Here is a 20,661-nt window from a genome sequence, read left to right as displayed (position 1 = left end):
AGTTGATCTGGACCACTGTTTCTCTGCCCCCCAGTCCTGGGGATAGTTTTGTGTAATATCTGTGTACCTTCTTTGACCAGGTGTCCATTTAGAGCTTTCCCTATTTTTAATGGGGTTGTGTTGTAGTTCTTTGTATATTTTGAGACAAATTCTTTATTAGATACGTTTGCAGTTTTTTTCCCCCAGTGTGTGTTGTCTTTCGATTTTCTGAATGAGATTTTTCACACAGTAGAAATCTTTAATTTTATAAAGTCCACAGAATCCCTTGTTTTTCTTTCTGGACTGCTTTTTTGTGTCGTGTGTTAAAACCACAAAGCTTGTGATGGACATGACCAAGCCCAAGCTCATATCAATTTTCTTTTATGCTTTCTACTATAATTTTGAATAGTTTTGCATTTAATACTTGTCTCTGAATAATTTTGAGTGAATTTGATGTAAGTTGTAAAGCTTGTGTCTACATTCATTTTATTCCATACGGTTTCCAATTCATTGTTCCTTAACTACTTTGGAGAAGCTATGGGATATTGTGTTTCTTTGAATTTCCACAATTTAATGGGTTCAGCCAGCAGGGGGCACTGTCTCCAGTGACCCGTGTGGGAGGCGCGGCCTGCACTTCCCGCACCGACCACAGGGTGGTGCTGAGCCCGCCTTTCTGACCCACAGGGCATGCGCGTTCCCCGCGGACCCGGCTCTGAGCGCAGCTGAGCGGAGTTGTGTCTCCTCAAGCACTGCTGGGCTGCGGCTGCTGACGGGCGCTCGTTCTCCTCAGGACTCGCTGGGGTTTCGGCTTCAGGACAACGTGGGGCTGCGTCCACGCTGACGGGACGTGGGTTTCCCGAGGACGGAGGCGTCGCCGGAGTAACAGGTGAGGAGACAGTGAGGAAAAGTGTGGAGAAGCTTCCTGGGGGCGACTGACGGCTGAGGGGGCCCGTCTTCGTGCGACCCAGGAAGGGCTTGGTGTGCAAAGCTGGGTGTTTGGTCAGGCTGGTGCGCGGTGGAGCCGCATGGGTTACGGGGTATGCAGTCTTCCCTGCACCGTTTACCGTGGAACTGCCCTTCCTCTCGGTGTGTCCTTGGCCCCCTTGTCGTAACTTAATGCCCCCCCCCCCCCCCACCGTGCGGGGTGGGTTCTGGGCTCTCCATCCCGTCCCTCTGGTCTGTGCGCCTGTTTTGAGCCAGTTCCACACTGTTTTGGGGACTGTAGCTTCGTGATGAAGTGTGAAGTCAGGGAGGGAGATGCCTGCGGCCCGTTCTCCTTTCTCAGGGTCGCCTTGGCTCTTCGGGGTCCTTTGTGGCTCCACACACATCTTAGGAGGATTTGCTCCATTTCTGTGAAAAACACCATTGCAACTTCAGGACGGCCTGCCTTCCCTGTGTGCACCACTTTGGGTGGAACGGACATTTTAGCAACAGTAATTCTTGCATTCCATGAGCACGGGGAGTCTCTCCACCGACTTCTGTCTTCTTCAATGTCTTCATGAGTGTCTTAAAGTTTTCAGGTCTTTCACATCCTCAGTTAAATTTATTCCTTGGTATTTTGTTCTTTTTGATGCGGTTGTAAATAGGGTTTTTTCTCTTTCTGATGGTTCATTATTAGTGTTTAGAATGCAGTTGAGCTGTGTGTACTGATTTTGCGTCTTTACTGAATTCATTTATTATTTCTAACAGTTTTTTTTGGTGGAATGATGTGGAAAATTGAACTTCCAAAACCCCGCTGTTTCTACCACATCCAAGTCATCCACAACAGGGAAGAAAGGGAAGTCCTTTATATTGGGAAGTCCTAGGACCCTTCTGGGTCTCCCCACCTGCCCACCCTTGGTCAGTGTCCTCAGTCCACCTGTGCAGGCAGGTGAGGATCCCCTCCAGAGGCTCCCAAAGGCTTCACCCCTACATCGTTCCCGAGTTTGGCCCGTTTGCTGTCGGGATGTTCCACCCTCAGCAAGCCCCCAAGTACATGGCAAGGACAGGCATCAGGCCTGCTGCGTACACTGCTGTGCGTCCTGCTCTATACACAGGCATGACACTGCCCAGGGTGCAGGAAAGGCAGCCTTACCTCGGGACGTGGGGAGAGGAGCTGCCCAGAGGGTGGATGTCAGCTCTCGGCTCACCAGGCAAGGGCATCCGGGCTCTCGCTCCTTGGACCCCTTCTCACCCAACTGGATCATGACCCGGCTTTGTTCCCACCCCTGTTGTCCCTCCATTGGCCTCGCTCTTGTGAGCAGAGCAGGACAGTGTGGTCTGTGGTTACAGGCTGAGACACACAGACACTGGCTGACCTGCGTGCACACAGCTGACCCCACAAAACGGGCACTGCACCAGGGCCTGTGCAGTGTGTGTTCGCCTGCCCACAGAGAGGCCGGGCCTCTGTCCTGGCTCCAGAGGTCACCTTGAGTCTGACGGGAGTGTCCGTGCTCCTACAATGTTGTGTTAATTTCTACCGTACAGCAAAGTGATTCATATATACAAACATACATATTTACATATTTTTCATATTCTTTTCCATTATGGTTAATTACAGGGTATTGAATACAGTTCCCTGTGCTGTACAGGAAGACCTTGTCTATATATAATAATTTGCATCTAGTAATCCCAAACTCCCAATCCATCCCTCTCCCCTGTCTTCCCCTTGACAACCACAAGTCTGTTTTCTATATTTGTGAGTGTGTTTTGTTCTGTAGATAGGTTCATTTGGGTCTCATTTTATAATCCACATATAAATGATATGATATGGTATGTGTTGTTCTCTGACTTACTTCACTTTTTATGAAAATCTCTAGGTCCATCCATGTAGCTGCAGATGGCATTATTTCATTCTGTTTTATGGCTGAGTAATACTCCATTGTATATATGTACTACATCTTCTATATCCATTCATCTGTTGAGGGACATTTGGGTTGCTTCCGTGTCTTGGCTATTGTGAATAGTGCTGCTTTGAATGCTGTGGTGCACGTATCTTTTCGAATTATAGTTTTGTCTGGATGTGTGCCCAGGAGTGGGATTGCTGGTTCATATGGTAATTCTATTTTTAGTTTTTGAGGAACCTCCATACTGTTTTCCATAGTGGCTGCATCAATTTACATTCCCACCAGTAGTGTAGGAGGGTTCCCTTTTCTCCACACCCCTTTCAGCAGTTATTTCTAGACATTTTAATGATGGCCATTCTGACCACTACGAGGTGATAACTCACTGTAGTTTTGATTTGCATTCTCTAATGATTAGCGATGTGGAGCATCTTTTCAGGTGCCTCTTGGCCATCTGTAGGTCCTTGGAGAAACGTCTATTTAGACCTTCTAAAATTCTGCCTATTTTTTTTCTTTTTTTTTTCTTTTTTGAGTTGTATGAGGTGTTTGTATATTTTAGAATTAAGCCCTTGTTTTCCCCGGGAGAACACACGGCGGGCCTCAGGCTGGTGCAAAGTCACGCCAGCCTTTGCCGCCGCAGGCCCGCTCCACACTCCATACCCCTCCCTCCCCGCCGGCCTGAGTGCGTCAGAGCCCCCGAATCAGCGGCTACTTTAACCCCGTCCTGTCTGAGCAAAAAACAGACGCCCTCCAGCGACCTACACGCAGAGGCAGGGCCAAATCCAAAGCTGAGCCCCGGTGAGCTGTGAGAACAAAGAAGAGAAAGGGAAATCTCTCCCAGCAGCCTCAGAAGCAGTGGATTAAAGCTCCACAATCAACTTGATGTACCCTGCATCTGTGGACTACCTGAATAGACAACCAATCATCCCAAATTAAGGAAGTGGACTTTAGGAGCAAGATCTATGATTTTTTTTTCCCTTTTCCTCTTTTTGTGAATGTGTATGTGTATGCTTCTGTGTGAGATCTTGTCTGTATAGTCTTGCTTCCACCATTTGTCCTAGGGTTCTGTCCGTCCATGTTTTTTTTTTTAAATTTTTTTCTTAATAATTAATTTTAATAACGTTATTATACTTTACCTTCGTTCTTTCTTTCTTTCTTTCCTTCCTTCCTTCCCTCCTTTAGACAACGAATCATCCCAAATTGAGGAGATGGTCTCTGAGAGCAAGATTTATGATTTTTCCCCCTTTACCTCTTTTAGTGAGGGTGTATGTGTATGCTCCTGTGTAAGATTTTGTCTGTATAGCTTTGCTTCCAACATTTGTCCTAAGGTTCTATCCGTCCCTTTTTTTTTTTCTAAATAAGAATTTTTTAATTCAATAACTTTATAATACTTTATTTTATTTTTACTGTATCTTCTTTCTGTCTGTCTTTTTTCCTTCTTTCCCTCCTTCCTTCCTTCCTCCCTCCGTCCCTCCTTTCTTTCCTTCTTGCCTTCTTTCCTTCTTTGCTTCTTTCTTTCTTTCTTCCTTCCTTCCTTCCTTCCCTCCTTTCCTTCTTTCTTTCCTCATACTTCTACTAATTCTCTCTACTTTTTCTCCCTTTTATTCTGAGCTGTGTGGATGAAAGGCTCTTGGTGCTCCAGCCAGGAGTCAGGGCTCTGCCTCTGAGGTAGGAGAGCCAACTTCAGGACACTGGTCAACAAGAGACCTCCCAGCTCCACATAATATCAAACGGCGAAAATCTCCCAGAGACCTCCATCTTAACACCAGCACCCAGCTTCACTCAACAACCAGCAAGCCACAGTGCTGGACAACCTATGCCAAACAACTAGCAAAACAGGAACACAACCCCACCCATTAGCAGAGAGGCGGCCCAAAATCATAATAAGGCCACAGACACCCCAAAACACACCACCAGACGTGAACCTGCCCACTAGAGAGACAAGATCCAGCCTCATCCACCAGAACACAGGCACTAGTCCCCTCCACCAGGAAGCCTACACAACCCACTGAACCAACCTTAGCCACTGGAGACAGACATCAAAAACAGTGGGAACTACAAACCTGCAGTCTGCAAAAAGGAGACCCCAAACACAGTGAGATAAGCAAAATGAGAAGACAGAAAAACACACAGCAGATAAAGGAGCAAGATAAAAATGCACCAGACCTAAAAAATGAAGAGGAAATAGGCAGTCTACCTGAAAAAGAATTCAGAATAATGATAGTAAGGATGATCCAAAATCTTGGAACTAGAATGGACAAAATGCAAGAAACAGTTAACAAGGACCTAGAAGAAATAAAGATGAACAAGCAACGATGAACAACACAATAAATGAAATTAAAAGTACTCTAGATGGGATCAATAGCAGAATAACTGAGGCAGAAGAACGGATAAGTGACCTGGAAGATAAAATAGTGGAAATAACTACTGCAGAGCAGAATAAAGAAAAAAGAATGAAAAGAACTGAGGACAGTCTCAGAGACCTCTGGGACAACATTAAACGCACCAACATTTGAATTATAGGGGTTCCAGAAGAAGAAGAGAAAAAGAAAGGGACTGAGAAAATATTTGAAGAGATTATAGTTGAAAACTTCCCTAATATGGGAAAGGAAATAGTTAATCAAGGCCAGGAAGCACAGAGAGTCCCATACAGGATAAATACAAGGAGAAATACTCCAAGACACATATTAATCAAACTGTCAAAAATTAAATACAAAGAAAGCATATTAAAAGCAGCAAGGGAAAAACAACAAATAACACACAAGGGAATCCCCATAAGGTTAACAGCTGATCTCTCAGCAGAAACCCTACAAGCCAGAAGGGAGTGGCAGGACATACTGAGAGTGATGAAGGAGAAAAACCTGCAGCCAAGAATACTCTACCCAGCAAGGATCTCATTCAGATTTGATGGAGAAATTAAAACCTTTACAGACAAGCAAAAGCTGAGAGAGTTCAACACCACCAAACCAGCTTTACAACAAATGCTAAAGGAACTTCTCTAGACAAGAAACACAAGAGAAGGAAAAGACCTACAATAACGAACCCAAAATAATTTAGAAAATGGGAATAGGAACGTACATACCGATAATTACCTTAAATGTAAATGGACTAAATGCTCCCACCAAAAGACACAGATTAGCTGAATGGATACAAAAACAAGACCCTTATATATGCTGTCTACAAGAGACCCACTTCAGACCTAGACACACATACAGACTGATAGTAAGGGGATGGAAAAAGATATTCCATGCAAATGGAAACCAAAAGAAAGCTGGACTGGCAATTCTCATATCAGAAAAAATAGACTTTAAAATAAGAACTATTAAAAGAGACAAAGAAGGACACTACATAATGATCAAGGGATCGATCCAAGAAGAAGATATAACAATTGTAACTATTTATGCACCCAACATAGGAGCACCTCAATACATAAGGCAGATGCTAACAGCCATAAAAGGGGAAATCGACAGTAACACATTCATAGTAGGGGACTTAAACACCCCACTTTCACCCATGGACAGATCATCCAAAATGAAAATAAATAAGGAAACACAAGCTTTAAATGATACATTAAACAAGATGGACTTAATTGATATTTATAGGACACTCCATCCAAAAACAACAGAATACACATTTTTCTCAAGTGCTCATGGAACATTCTCCAGGATAGATCATATATTGGGTCACAAATCAAGCCTTGGTAAATTTAAGAAAATTGAAATTGTATCAAGTATCTTTTCTGACCACAACGCCATGAGACTAGATATCAATTACAGGAAAAGATCTGTAAAAAATACAAACACATGGAGGCTAAACAATACACTACTTAATGATGAAGTGATCAGTGAAGAAATCAAAGAGGAAATCAAAAAATACCTAGAAACAAATGACAATGGAGACACAATGACCCAAAACCTATGGGGTGCAGCAAAAGCAGTTCTAAGGGGGAAGTTTATAGCAATACAAACCCACGTTAAGAAGCAGGAAACATTTCGAATAAACAACCTAACCTTGCACCTGAAGCAATTAGAGAAAGAAGAACAAAAAAACCCCAAAGCTAGCACAAGGAAAGAAATCATAAAAATCAGATCAGAAATAAATGAAAAAGAAATGAAGGAAACAATAGCAAAGATCAATAAAACTAAAAGCTGGTTCTTTGAGAAGATAAACAAAATAGATAAACCACTAGCCAGACTCATCAAGAAAAAAAGAGAGAAGACTCAAATCAATAGAATTCGAAATGAAAAAGGAGAGGTAACAACTGACACTGCAGAGATAAAAAAGATCATGAGAGATTACTACAAGCAACTCTATGCCAATAAAATGGACAATCTGGATGAAATGGACAAATTCTTAGAAATGCACAACCTGCCAAGACTGAATCAGGAAGAAATAGAAAATATGAACAGACCAATCACAAGCACTGAAATTGAAAATGTGATTAAAAATCTTCCAACAAACAAAAGCCCAGGACCAGATGGCTTCACAGGCGAATTCTATCAAACATTTAGAGAAGAGCTAACACCTATCCTTCTCAAACTCTTCCAAAATATAGCAAAGGGAGGAACACTCCCAAATTCCTTCTACAAGGCCACCATTACCTTGATACCAAAAGCAGACAAGGATGTCACAAAGAAAGAAAACTACAGGCCAATATTACTGATGAACATAGATGCAAAAATCCTCAACAAAATACTAGCAAACAGAATCCAACAGCACATTAAAAGGATCATACACCATGATCAAGTGGGGTTTATTCCAGGAATGCAAGGATTCTTCAATATGTGCAAATCTATCAATGTGATAAAACATATTAACAAATTGAAGGAGAAAAACCATATGATCATATCAATAGATGCAGAGAAAGCTTTTGACAAAATTCAACACCCATTTATGATAAAAACCCTGCAGAAAGTAGGCATAGAGGGAACTTTCCTCAACATAATAAGGCCATATATGACAAGCCCACAGCAAACCTCATCCTCAATGGTGAAAAACTGAAAGCATTTCCACTAAGATCAGGAACAAGACAAGCTTGCCCACTCTCACCACTCTTATTCAACATAGTTTTGGAAGTTTTAGCCACAGCAATCAGAGAAGAAAAAGAAATAAAAGGAATCCAAATCGGAAAAGAAGAAGTAAAGCTGTCACTGTTTGCAGATGACATGATCCTATACATAGAGAATCTTAAAGATGCTACCAGAAAACTACTAGAGCTAATCAATGAATTTGGTAAAGTGGCAGGATACAAAATTAATGCACAGAAATCTCTGGCATTCCTATATACTAATGATGAAAAATCTGAAAGTGAAATCAAGAAAACACTCCCATTTACCATTGCAACAAAAAGAATAAAATATCTAGGAATAAACCTACCTGAGGAGACAAAAGACCTGTATGCAGAAAATTATAAGACACTGATGAAAGAAATTAAAGATGATACAAATAGATGGAGAGATATACCATGTTCTTGGATTGGAAGAATCAACATTGTGAAAATGACTCTACTACCCAAAGCAATCTATAGATTGAATGCAATCCCTATCAAACTACCACTGGCATTTTTCACAGAACTAGAACAAAAAATTTCACAATTTGTATGGAAACACAAAAGGCCCCGAATAGCCAAAGCAATCTTGAGAACGAAAAACGGAGCTGGAGGAATCAGGCTCCCTGACTTCAGACTATACTACAAAGCTACAGTAATCAAGACAGTATGGTACTGGCACAAAAACAGAAAGATAGATCAATGGAAGAGGATAGAAAGCCCAGAGATAAACCCACGCACATATGGACACCTTATCTTTGATAAAGGTGGCAGGAATGTACAGTGGAGAAAGGAGAGCCTCTTCAATAAGTGGTGCTGGGAAAACTGGACAGGTACATTTAAAAGTATGAGATTAGATCACTCCCTAACACCATACACAAAAATAAGCTCAAAATGGATTAAAGACCTAAATGTAAGGCCAGAAACTATCAAACTCTTAGAGGAAAACATAGGCAGAACACTCTATGACATAAATCACAGCAAGATCCTTTCTGACCCACCTCCTAGAGTAATGGAAATAAAAACAAAAATAAACAAATGGGACCTAATGAAACTTCAAAGCTTTTGCACAGCAAAGAAAACCATAAACAAGACCAAAAGACAACCCTCAGAATGGGAGAAAATATTTGCAAATGAAGCAACCAACAAAGGATTAATCTCCAAAATTTACAAGCAGCTCATGCAGCTCAATAACAAAAAAACAAACAACCCAATCCAAAAATGGGCAGAAGACCTAAATAGACATTTCTCCAAAGAAGATATACAGACTGCCAACAAACACATGAAAGAATGCTCAACATCATTAATCATTAGAGAAATGCAAATCAGAACTACAATGAGCTATCATCTCACACCAGTCAGAATGGCCATCATCAAAAAATCTAGAAACAGTAAATGCTGGAGAGGGTGTGGAAAAAAGGGAACACTCTTGCACTGCTGGTGGGAATGTGAATTGGTACAGCCACTATGGAGAAGAGTGTGGAGGTTCCTTAAAAAACTACAAATAGAACTACCATATGACCCAGCAATCCCACTACTGGGCATATACCCTGAGAAAACCAAAATTCAAAAAGAGTCATGTACCAAAATGTTCATTGCAGCTCTATTTACAATAGCCCAGAGGTGGAAACAACCTAAGTGCCCATCATCGGATGAATGGATAAAGAAGATGTGGCACACATATACAATGGAATATTACTCAGCCATAAAAAGAAACGAAATTGAGCTATTTGTAATGAGGTGGATAGACGTAGAGTCTGTCATACAGAGTGAAGTAAGTCAGAAAGAAAAAGACAAATACCGTATGTTAACACATATATATAGAATTTAAGAAAAGAAAATGTCATGAAGGACCTAGGGGTAAGGCAGGAATAAAGATGCAGACCTACTAGAGAACAGACTTGAGGTTATGGGGAGGGGGAAAGGTGAGTTGTGACAGGGCGAGAGAGAGTCATGGACATATACACACTAACAAACGTAGTAAGGTAGATAGCTAGTGGGAAGCAGCCGCATGGCACAGGGATATTGGCTCAGTGCTTTGTGACAGCCTGGAGGGGTGGGATAGGGAGGGTGGGAGGGAGGGAGATGCAAGAGGGAAGACATATGGGAACATATGTATATGTATAACGGATTCACTTTGTTATAAAGCAGAAACTAACACACCATTGTAAAGCAATTATACCCCAATAAAGATGTTAAAAAAAAAAAAAAAGAATTAAGCCCTTGTTGGTCACGTCAATTGCAGGTATTTTCTCCCAAACAGTGAGCACAGGTTCTGGAACAACTGGATACCCACATGCAGAAGAGTAAAGTTGGACCCTTACCTCCCCCCACCCCATATACAAAATCAACGCAAAATGGACCAAAGGCCTAGATGCAAGAACCAAAATTATAAAACTCCTAGAAGAGAACATGAGACTAAATCTTCATGACCTTGGATTTGGTCATGACTTCTTAGATCTACCAAAAGCACAAGCAACAAAAGACAAAATAGATGAATTGGACTTCCTCAAAATGAAAAACAGTTGTGTATAAAAGGAGCAAGGAATAAGATAATCCACCATCCAAAATGGCCCAAGATGTTTGCAAACCATGTATCTGATAAAGGACTGTAGCCCAGCAGCCAAGCCCCCGGTGGTCCAGGGGAGTGTCTGTGCGGCCCCTCCCGTCCTCGGTGATCAGGGGATTTCAGGCCCCACAGCACCCGAGGGGTGGACACGGGTCATCCTCAGCACCCTCAGGGAGTGAGTGCTGGATGGTTTTGAGCCCAGATGCACTCCCATTACTGCCCTCAAAAGCTGAAGGCTTCAGCATGCCTCCAGATGGACACAGAGTATTTGCAAGTCTTTGAGAACCAAGAGAACAGTCTTCACTTTTCGGAAAGGGCATCTTATTATTTCACAGCATGACCATTTTCCATCTGGCTCTCAGGGGTGCCCTCCCACCTCCCTGATTTCTCTGAGAGTGGCCATGGGGGTTTGGCTGTCCCCAGTCCCCACACCAGGTGACAAGGCCAGTTGGGCCAGACCCTGGTGGTCCTTAGCTTCGCTGGAGACTAACCCAGACTCTCAGCCTGCGATTGAACGTGGACGCCACTGCTTCTCCCCGTCTCCGATTCTCATCTCCTCCTCTGTGTCTCTTCCTCTTGCTTTTCAGTCTCAGATTTACCTGATGGCCACCACTCAGAGCTCCCGAAGAGCCCAGAGATTTCTTCTGGAAGGAAAGGGTCTGGAAAATCAGAGGGATAAATAAAGGATGCAGCTGATTCCTGCCTTGTGCTGATGCCCAAGAGGGTGAGGAGAGTGAGTGTTTTCTCATTAGAATTTTGAATCCTCCAAGTAATAGATCATTGTGGGGGCATCCAGTGTTCTCCTGCTCATTCTAAGAATATCATTCCTGGATTTTAATGTGGTAAATAATTTATATTATAAATATGCAGAGGGGGGGATATCCATTCAAAAATGTTAGAGGTAACTCCAAGGGATTTAAAACAAACAAGGACACAGAACCCTGTGTCCAGACACTGGCTGAGAGGCTCCTACCATGAGCCGCAGACCCCTGGAGGGCGGCGTGGCCATGACTCTCCTCCCACAGGTGAGCCTACACAGGCACATCCCACGTGGGACCACTGCATTGCATAATCTTAGAGTGTCCGATGGCAGGCAGCTGGCTAGAGATGCGGACAAGAGAAAACTGCCCAGCAGCCTGGGACAACCCTGGGGTGAGGCCTTAGGAAGGGCCAGTGTCAGAGCCTCAGAGATAACTTGAAAAGAGTTCAGGCTGTTCAGGACATCGTCAGAGATGCACTTAGGCACATATTCAGGGCCTTAGTTATGGACAGGATCAGGGCATTATTTAGTGACAGCTTAGACTATAAGGGACAGCATCAGGGCCTAAGTTAGGGACAGTGTCAGTGCTTCACTTAAGAGATAACGTGAGAGCCTTAGGTAGACACAGTTCAGGCTGTTATTAGGGATATCTTCAGGGCCTTAGACCAGCATCATGGCCATAATTAGAACCAGTGTCATGGCATTAGTTAGGGCCCAAACTAGGGTGTTAGTTAGGGAAAGAGTCAGGTCACTAGTTACAGACAGTGTCAGGGTTTTAGGTAGGGACAGCGACAAGTCCTTAGTTAAGAAGAGTGTCAGGGCCTCACTTAGGGGCAGCATCAGGATGTTAGTTAGGGAAAGTCAGGACAGTAGAATTTCAGATTCTGAGGTAGAGACAGCATCAGGGCCTTAGTTAGGGACAGCATCAGAGACTTACCTAGGGACATATTCAGGGCCTTAGTTATGGACAGGATCAGGGCGTTATTGAGAGATACATGAGGCTATTAGGGACAGCATCAGGGTGTTAGGGAAAGAGTTGGCCGTTATTATAGACAGTGACAGTGCCTCAGGTAGAGACATCATCACAGCCTTAGTTAGGAAGAGGGTCAGGGCCTTGGTGAGGGACAGGGTCAGGCCAACAGTGAGGGACATCTAAGTCTATTAGGGACATCGTCAGGGCCTTAGATAGGGTCAGCATCAGGGCCGTAGGTAGGACCAGTGTCAGGGCGTTATTTAGGGACAAAATTAGGATGTTAGTTAAGGAAAAAGCCAGGAAATTAGTTACAGACAGTGTCAGCTTCTCAGGTAGAGACTTCAAGATCTCAGTGAGAGCATCAGCATCTCAGGTAGGAGTTGCATCGGGCCATTACTTACAGACAGTGTCAAGGCCTTAATTAGGGAGAGTGTCAGAGCCTCAGAGAAAAACTTGAGGGCCTTAGTAAGAGACACTTCAGGCTGTTCGTTAGGGACATCATCAGGGCGTTAGTTATGGACAGGGTCAGGGTATTAGTGAAGGACAGCTCAGGCAATTAGGCACACCATCAGGGCCTTGGGTAGGGGCAGCGTCGGAGAGTAGTTGGGGAAAGAGTGAGGCCGTTCGGTAAAGACAGACTCAGGGCCTTAGTTAGAGACAGTGTCAGGTTCTTTGTTAGGGACACTGTCATGGCCTCAGTTAAAGATAACATGAGGGTCTTAGTTAGCGATAGTGTCAGGGTCTTAGTTATGGACATCTTTAGGGCCTCAGTTAGAGGTAATTTGAGGGCCTTAGTAAGAGACATTTTGGGTCATTAGTGACGTCGTCTGGACCTTCATGCCGGGTCAGTACATCATTTATGGGCCGCATCAGGGCATTAATGAGGGACAGCTCAGGTTATTAGGGACCATGTCAGGGTCTTAGTTGGGGAATGTGTCAGGACGTTTGTTAGGGAAAGAGTGGGGCCAGTAGTTAAAGACAGACTCAGGGCCTTAGTCAGAGATAGCCTCAGTCCTTAATTAGGGAGAGTGTCAGGGCCTCAGTTAAAGATAAGTTGAGGGCCTTAAAGATAAGTTGAGGGACAGCCTCCAGGCCTCAGTTAGAGACAGGTTCATGGCCTCGGGACTAAATTCAGGGTCTTAGTTAGGGACAGCATCAGGGATTTAGTTAGCATAAGAGACTCGACATTAGGTAGAGACAAGGTTAGGATAAGGTCTAGGAAAAGCGTCAGGAAATGACGTAGGGATAGTGTCAAGACCATAGCTACTTAGAGCATCAGTGCCTAATTTAGAACCAGTGTCAGGGTTTCATGTAGGGACAGTGTCAGATCCTGACTTAGGGAGAGAGACAGGGACTGAGTGAGGCCTAGAGTCAGGGCCTTAGCTGGGGACAGTGTCAGGGCATGCCTTAGGAACAGCATCAGGGCCTCGGTAGGAACAGCCTAAGGGGATTGGTAAAGACATTATCAGGGCCTCTGTGAGAGACAGCCTCACAGCCTCACATAGGTACAACGTCAAGGCTTACTTTCGGACAGTTTCAGGACCTTGGTAAGACATAGGCCAGGATATAATAAGCTCGGGACACTGTCAGGACTTTAAATATTGACGGCAGCAGGGCCTTAGTTAAGGACAGGGTCAAGGCCTTAGATAGGACTGCCATCTGTGTCTCTGTTAGGTCCCATGTCAGGGCCTGACTTAGGAATAGTGTTAGGGCTTTAGTGAGGGACAGTTCTGGGCCAGATTTAGGAAGCGCATCTAGGCCTCAGTTAGGGACAGTGTCACGGCCTTGGGAGTAAATTCAGAGCCTGAGTTAGGCACAGCATAAGGGCTTCAGTTAGCATAAGTGGCAGGACACTTGGAAGGGACAGGCTTAGGGTGAAGTTTAGGGATCGTGTCAGAAAATGACCTAGGTGTAGTGTCAAGACCTTAGTCACTGAGAGTATCAGGGCCTTATTTAGAACCAGTATCATGGCTGCAGGTAGGGACAGCGCCAGTGCCTGACTTAGGGAGAGCCACAGGGCCTGAGTGAGGCCTAGCGTCAGGCCCTTAGCTAGGGACACTGTCAGGGCATGATGTAGGAGCTGCATCAGGGCCTTTGTTGGGTCAGCAATAGGGTCTTAGTTAAAGACATGACCAGGGCCTGAGGTGGTCACAGCTTCAAGGCATCAGGTAGACATAGCTTCAGAGCCTGAGTTAGGCACAGCCTCAGGCCTTCACTTAGGGACAGCGACAGGGCTTTCTTAGGGACAGTGTCAGGCCCTTGGTTAGAAATGGGTCAGGATATTAGCTCAGGATAGTGTCCGTATTTTAGTTATTGCCGGCAGCAGGGCTTATCTTAGGGACAGATTCCGGGCCTTAGTTAGAGACAGTGTCAGGGCCCTAGTTAGGACTAGTCTGGGTCTTAGTTAGGGAGAGCATTAGGGCTTCTGTGAGGATAAGAGGCAGGTAATTAGCTCGGGACAGAGTCAGATTCCAGGCCAGGGATAGTGTCAGTAAATGAGCTAGGGATAGCGTGAAGACCTTAGTTATTGAGAGCATCAGGGCCTTAGTTAGGACCAGTGTCAGGGGCTTAATCAGTACCAGTGTCAGGGCTTGATGATGTAGGGACAGCGTCAGAGCCTCACTAAGTTATGGGAAAAGGGCCCAAGTGAGGCCTATCTTTAGGTCCTGAGTGAGGGACAGTGTCAGGGCATGTCGTAGGAGTAGTTTAAGGCTCTCTGTGAGATCAGCCTTAGGGTCCGCATAAAAGACATTCTCAGGGTCTCTGTTAGGGACATCCTCAGGGCCACCCTGAGGGACAGGGTCAGGGCTTACTTTGGGACAGTTTCAGGACCTTGGTAAGACATGGGTCAGGATATTAGCTCAGGAAAATGTCACGACTTTAGATATTGATGGCCGCAGGGCCTTAGAGACAGTGTCAGGGCCTGACTTAGGACGAGCATCAGAGCCTCTGTTAGGTACAGTGTCAGGGACTGAGTTAGGTGTTGTGTCAGGGCCTGAGGTAGGACGAGCCTCCAGGCATCAGTTAGGGGCAGCATCACGGCCTCGGGACTCATTTCAAGGCCTTAGTTAGGGACAGCATCAGGGATTTAGTTAGCATAAGAGGCTCAACATTAGTTAAAGGCAAGGTTAGGTTAAGGTCTAGGGATAGTGTCAGGACATGACTTAGGAATAGTGCCAAGACTTCAGTAACTTAGAGCATCAGGGCCTAATTTAGGACCAGTGTCAGGACTTCAGGTAAGGACAGCGTCAGAGCCGGACTTGGGAAGAGCGACAGGGCTTGAGTGAGTTCTAGAGTCAGGGCCTTAGCTAGGGACAGTATCAGGGCATGACTTAGGAGCAGCATAAGGGCCTTGGTAGGATCGGGCTCAGGGGCTTTGCTAAAGCCATTATCATCAGGGCCTCTGTTAGGGACAGCCTCAGGGTCTCACTTAGGGACAGAGTCAGGGCTTACTTAGGGACAGTTTCAGGAACGTGGTAAGAGATGGGTCAGGAAATGAGCTCAGGATAGTGTCAGGACATTAGATATTGACGGCAGCAGGGCCTTAGTTAGACACAGTGTCAGGGCCTGCGTTAGGACTAGTATCTGGGCCTCTGTTAGGTACCGTGTCAGGGGCTGAGTTAGGAATAGTGTTAGGGCTTTAGTGAGGGACAGTTCTGGGCCGGATTTAGGATGGGCATCTAGGCCTCAGTTAGTGACAGTGTCATGGCCTTGGGCCTAAATTCAGTGTCTGTGTTAGGCACAGAGTAAGGGCTTCATTTAGCATAAGAGGCAGGACATTTGCTAGTGCTAGGTTTAGGGTAAAGTTTATGGATCGTGTCAGGAAATGACCTAGGGATAGTGTCAAGACCTTAGTCACTGAGAGTATCAGGGCGTTATTTAGAACCAGCATCATGGCTGCAGGTAGGGTCAGCGCCAGTGCCTGACTTACGGAGAGCCACAGGGCCTGAGTGAGGCCTAGCGTCAGGCCCTTAGCTGGGGACACTGTCAGGGCATGATGTAGGAGCTGCATCAGGGCCTTTGTTGGGTCAGCAATAGGGTCTTAGTTAAAGACATGATCAGGGCCTGAGGTGGTCACAGCTTCAAGGCCTCAGGTAGGCATAGCTTCAAGGCCTGAGTTAGGCACAGCCTCAGGCCTTCACTTAGGCACAGCGACAGGGCTTTCTTAGGGACAGTGTCAGGCCCTTGGTTAGAAATGGGTCAGGATATTAGCTCAGGATAGTGTCCGTAGTTTAGTTATTGCCGGCAGCAGGGCTTATCTTAGGGACAGATTCCGGGCCTTAGTTAGAGACAGTGTCAGGACCTTAGTTAGGACTAGTCTGGGCCTTAGTTAAGGAGAGCATTAGGGCTTCTGTGAGGATAAGAGGCAGGAAATTTGCTCGGGACAGAGTCAGATTCCAGGCCAGGGATAGTGTCAGTAAATGAGCTAGGGATAGCGTGAAGACCTTAGTTATTGAGAGCATCAGGGCCTTAGTTAGGACCAGTGTCAGGGCTTGATGAAGGGACAGCGTCAGAGCCTAACTAAGGTACGGCCACAGGGCCTAAGTGAGGCCTATCTTTAGGGCCTGAGTGAGGGACAGTGTCAGGGCATGACCTAGGAGTGGTATAAGGGCCTCTGTAGGATCAGCATTAGGGTCTTCCTTAAAGACATTCTCAGGGCCTCTGATAGGGACAGCCTCAGGGCGTCACTTAGGGACAGCGTCAGGGCTTACTTTGGGACAGTTTCAGGACCTTGGTAAGACATGGCTCAGGATATTAGCTCAGGATAATGTCAGGACTTTAGATATTGACGGCAGCAGGGCCTTAGTTAGACACAGTGTCAGGGCTTTCGTTAAGACTAGCATCTGGGCCTCTGTTAGGTACCGTGTCAGGGCCTGAGTTAGGGATAGTGTTAGGGCATTAGTTAGGGACAATTCTCGGCCAGATTTAGGATGAACTTCTAGGCCTCATGGACAGTGTCACAGCCTTGGGACTAAATTCCGGGCCTGAGTTAGGCACAGCATAAGGGCTTCAGTTAGCATAAGAGGCAGGACTTTAGCTAGGGACAGGGTCAGGTTAACAACTAGGGATAGTGTCAAGACCTTAGTCACTGAGAGTACCAGGACGTTACTTAGAACCAGTTTCAGGGCTTCTGGTAGGGAGAGCATCAGAGCCTGACTTAGGGAGAGTGACAGGGCCTGGTGAGGCCTTGTGTCATGCCCTTAGCTGGGGACACTGTCAGGGCATGACGTAGGAACATTATCAGTGCCTTTTCTGGATCAGCAATAGGGTTTTAGTCGCTAAGCAACATCCAGGCTTGTAGCCCTTCGGAGTCACTCTGTGTATGCCGCGTGTAGGGCAACACACTGCACTGTTTTTTGGGACAGCTTGATTTACCCAATACTCCCACAGGTTTATGAACACGTTTTTTTCAGGTCCAACATGCCTTGGAAGTCTGACTCATTGCCCTAGTCTGAGCTGCACTGAGAAAAACTCTCGGCTTCGCATTCCATCTAGGACCTCCTGACTGAAGTCACCCTGCCTCCAGGAAAAAGTCGGCTTGCATTCGTACTGCCACTAAAGCCCAGTTCTTCGTGTAACACTGCAGGCTTTTGAAGAGCCACAGGCCTGGAGGCCTAGCTAGGGTGTTCCTTGGTTGATCCAGTTCACTAGATGCAGAACACCCTGCTTCGAGGAGTTGATTCAGGGAACGAAACAGTGGGTAACCTGTGTCTCTTTTGACTTGTTAGAAACCACAGGGATGTATGGTGCATGTGCCCATGGAAATGGGGGCCTGATGGAAAGAGCCTTGCTTTCACATTTTCAAAGCGCCATGCATGCTGCCTTGAAGGACCTGAAATTCACTGCTGTTGACAGGCCTCTAGCCACTGTAGGCCTGGCTCTGGGAAGAAAATGAGTTTCTTCTATGTTAACCAGGGGCTTCCATGGCCCGGGTGGAGTTTAGCCTGCCATGCTCTAGAGATAAAGGGAAACTCAACGTGAGTACTTGCCTCGAGGAATCGCCCTGAGTATCCGTACAGAAAGGGGGCATGCAGCTGTTTCCATGAGGTCTTCGTCGGTGTTCTGCTGTAGTTTAAATGAAGTACCCTTTTCAGGACTCGTAGGCCCGTCGGGTGTGCATCATTTCCCTCCAGGATTAGTGAGTACTTGTAGAACGCTGTGGGCCTGCTGAGCAACATTGAGACCCATAGGTTGGGCCCTCAGAGGCCCTCTGTGTATGCCGAGTGATGGTCAACACACTGCACTTTCCTTAAGGGGAGCTACATTTCCAGAGCCCTCAAACAGCCTCAAGACCACTTTTGTGGCCAGTGCGATGTGCCGTGGAAGTCTTCTTCATAACCATCGTCTGAGCTCCCATGGTAAAACATTCTGCTTAAAATTCTTCGAGGAACTCGTACATGAAGTCACTCCGCTCGAGGAGAAATTCAGCATCCTACCATGCTGTGTCGCTAACGGGACACTCAGCGTGAGCAGTTGCCTCAAGGTAAGGCCCTGAATGTTCGTGCAGAAGCAATGGCGTGCAGCAGTTTCCATGAGGTCGTAGCCTCTGCTCTTCATTATCTTAACGGCCGTATGCTTTTCAGGACACCTAGCAACCTCGCGTGGGAATCCAATTCCCAGCTGGAACACGGAGTACCGCCAGGCCCGCCTTGGTCTGCTAAGCAACTTCCAGGCCCGTAGCCCTTCGGAGCCACTCTGTGTATACCGAATATAGGGCCACACACTGCCCTCCTTCATGGGACAGCTTGAAATCTCCAGCACTCCCAGCAATTCACGAACACCGTTCTAGCATGTCCAAAATGCCGGTGAAGTCTGATTCATTGCCCTAGTCTGAGCTGCACTGAGAAAATCCCTCGGCTTCATATTCCATTTAGGACCTCTTGCCTGAAGTCATGCTGCCTCCAGGAGAGACTCAGCTTGCGTTTCTACTGTCACTAAAGCCCAGTTCTTCGTGTAATACCGCAAGCTTTTGAAGGACCACAGGCCCGGAGGCTTAGCTAGTGTGTACCTTGTTTGGGACAGTTTGCTAGATGCAGAACACCATGCTTCGAGGAGTTGATTCAGGGAAGGAACCCCTGGGTAACCTGTGTCTCTTTTGGCTTGTTAGAAACCACAGGGATGGATGCTGCGTGTGCCCATGGAAATGAGGCCCTGATGGAACTAGCCTTGCTTTCCCATTTTGAAAGCTCCATGCATGCTGCCTTGAAGCTACCTGAAATTCACTGCTGTTGACAGGCCTCTAGCCACTGTAGGCCTGGCTCTGGGAAGAAAATGAGTTTCCTCTATCTAAACCACGTGCTTCCATGGCCGGGGTGGAGCTCATCCTGCCATTCTCTAGATATAAAGGGAAACTCAATGTGAGTACTTGCCTCGAGGAAAGGCCCTGAGTATCCGTACAGAAAGGGAGGCATGCAGCTCTTTCCATGAGGTCTTAGTCACCGTTCTGCTGTATTTTAAAGGAAGTACCCTTTTCAGGACTACTAGACCCCTCTGGTGTGCATCATTTCCCTCCAGGATCACTGAGTAGCTCCAGACCCCTGTGGTCCTGCTGAGTAACATCAAGCCCCATAGGTCGGTCCCTCGGAGGTCCTCTGTGTATGTCGAGTTATGGGCAACACACTGCATGTTCCATAAGGAGAGCTACATTCCAGAGCCCTCGAAAAGCCTCAGGACCATATTTCTGGCCAGTCCAATGTGCCGTGGAAGACTTCGTCAAGGCCATCATCGGAGCTGCCATGGGAAAGCATTCTGCTTACAATTCTTCGAGGACCTCGTACCTGAAATCTCTCTGATCGAGAAGAAATTCACCATCCGACCATGCTGTGTCGCTAACAGGACACTCAGCATGAGCACTTGCCTGTAGTTAAGTCCTTGAATTTCCGTGCAGAATCAGAGGTATGCAGCAGTTTCCCTGAGGCTGTAGCTCTGCTGTGCATTATCTTAACAGCAGTACGCTTTTCAGGACACCTAGGAGCCTCACGTGGGCACCCCGTTCCCGGCAGGAACAGTGAGTCGCCCCAGGCCCCCCTGGGCCTGCTAAGCAACTTCCAGGCCCGTAGCCCTTCGCTGCCACTCTGTGTATGCCGAGTATAAGGCAACACACTTCCCTTCATGGGACAGCTTGAAATCCCCAGCACTCTCACAGGTTCACAAACCCGGTTCTAGCTCGTCCAACATGCCCTGGAAGTCTGCCTCATAGCCCTAGTCTGAGCTGCACTGAGAAAAACCCTTGGCTTCGAATTCCATCTAGGATCTCCTGCCTGAAGTCACCCTGCCTCCAGGAAAAAGTCGGCTTCCGTTCCGACTGCCACTAAAGCCAGAATATGTATGCCGATTATAGGGCAACACACTGCACTCCTTCATGGGACAACTTGAAATCCCCAGCACTCCCAGAGTTCCACGTATAGCGTTCTAGAAAGTCCAACATGCCAGGGACGTCTGACTCATTGCCCTAGTGTGAGCTGCACTGAGAAAAACACTCGGCTTCACATTCCATCTAGGACCTTGTGC

General features: G+C 46.2%; 1 long non-coding RNA gene across 1 annotated transcript; it reads left to right on the top strand.

The window, feature by feature from the left end:
* The first annotated feature begins 692 nt into the window (after positions 1 to 692).
* On the top strand, positions 693 to 18,549 carry LOC307188189. Its single transcript, XR_013828823.1, has 3 exons — positions 693 to 865; positions 11,005 to 11,141; positions 17,565 to 18,549. It is a non-coding gene; the product is annotated as an uncharacterized lncRNA (long non-coding RNA).
* The last annotated feature ends 2,112 nt before the right edge of the window (positions 18,550 to 20,661 follow it).

Source organism: Stenella coeruleoalba (genome assembly GCF_951394435.1).
Source record: "Stenella coeruleoalba genome assembly, chromosome: 6".
Taxonomy (NCBI): Eukaryota; Metazoa; Chordata; class Mammalia; order Artiodactyla; family Delphinidae; genus Stenella; species Stenella coeruleoalba.
The sequence above is the reverse complement of the archived record's forward strand: the minus strand, read 5'-3'. Positions and strand labels throughout refer to the sequence as shown.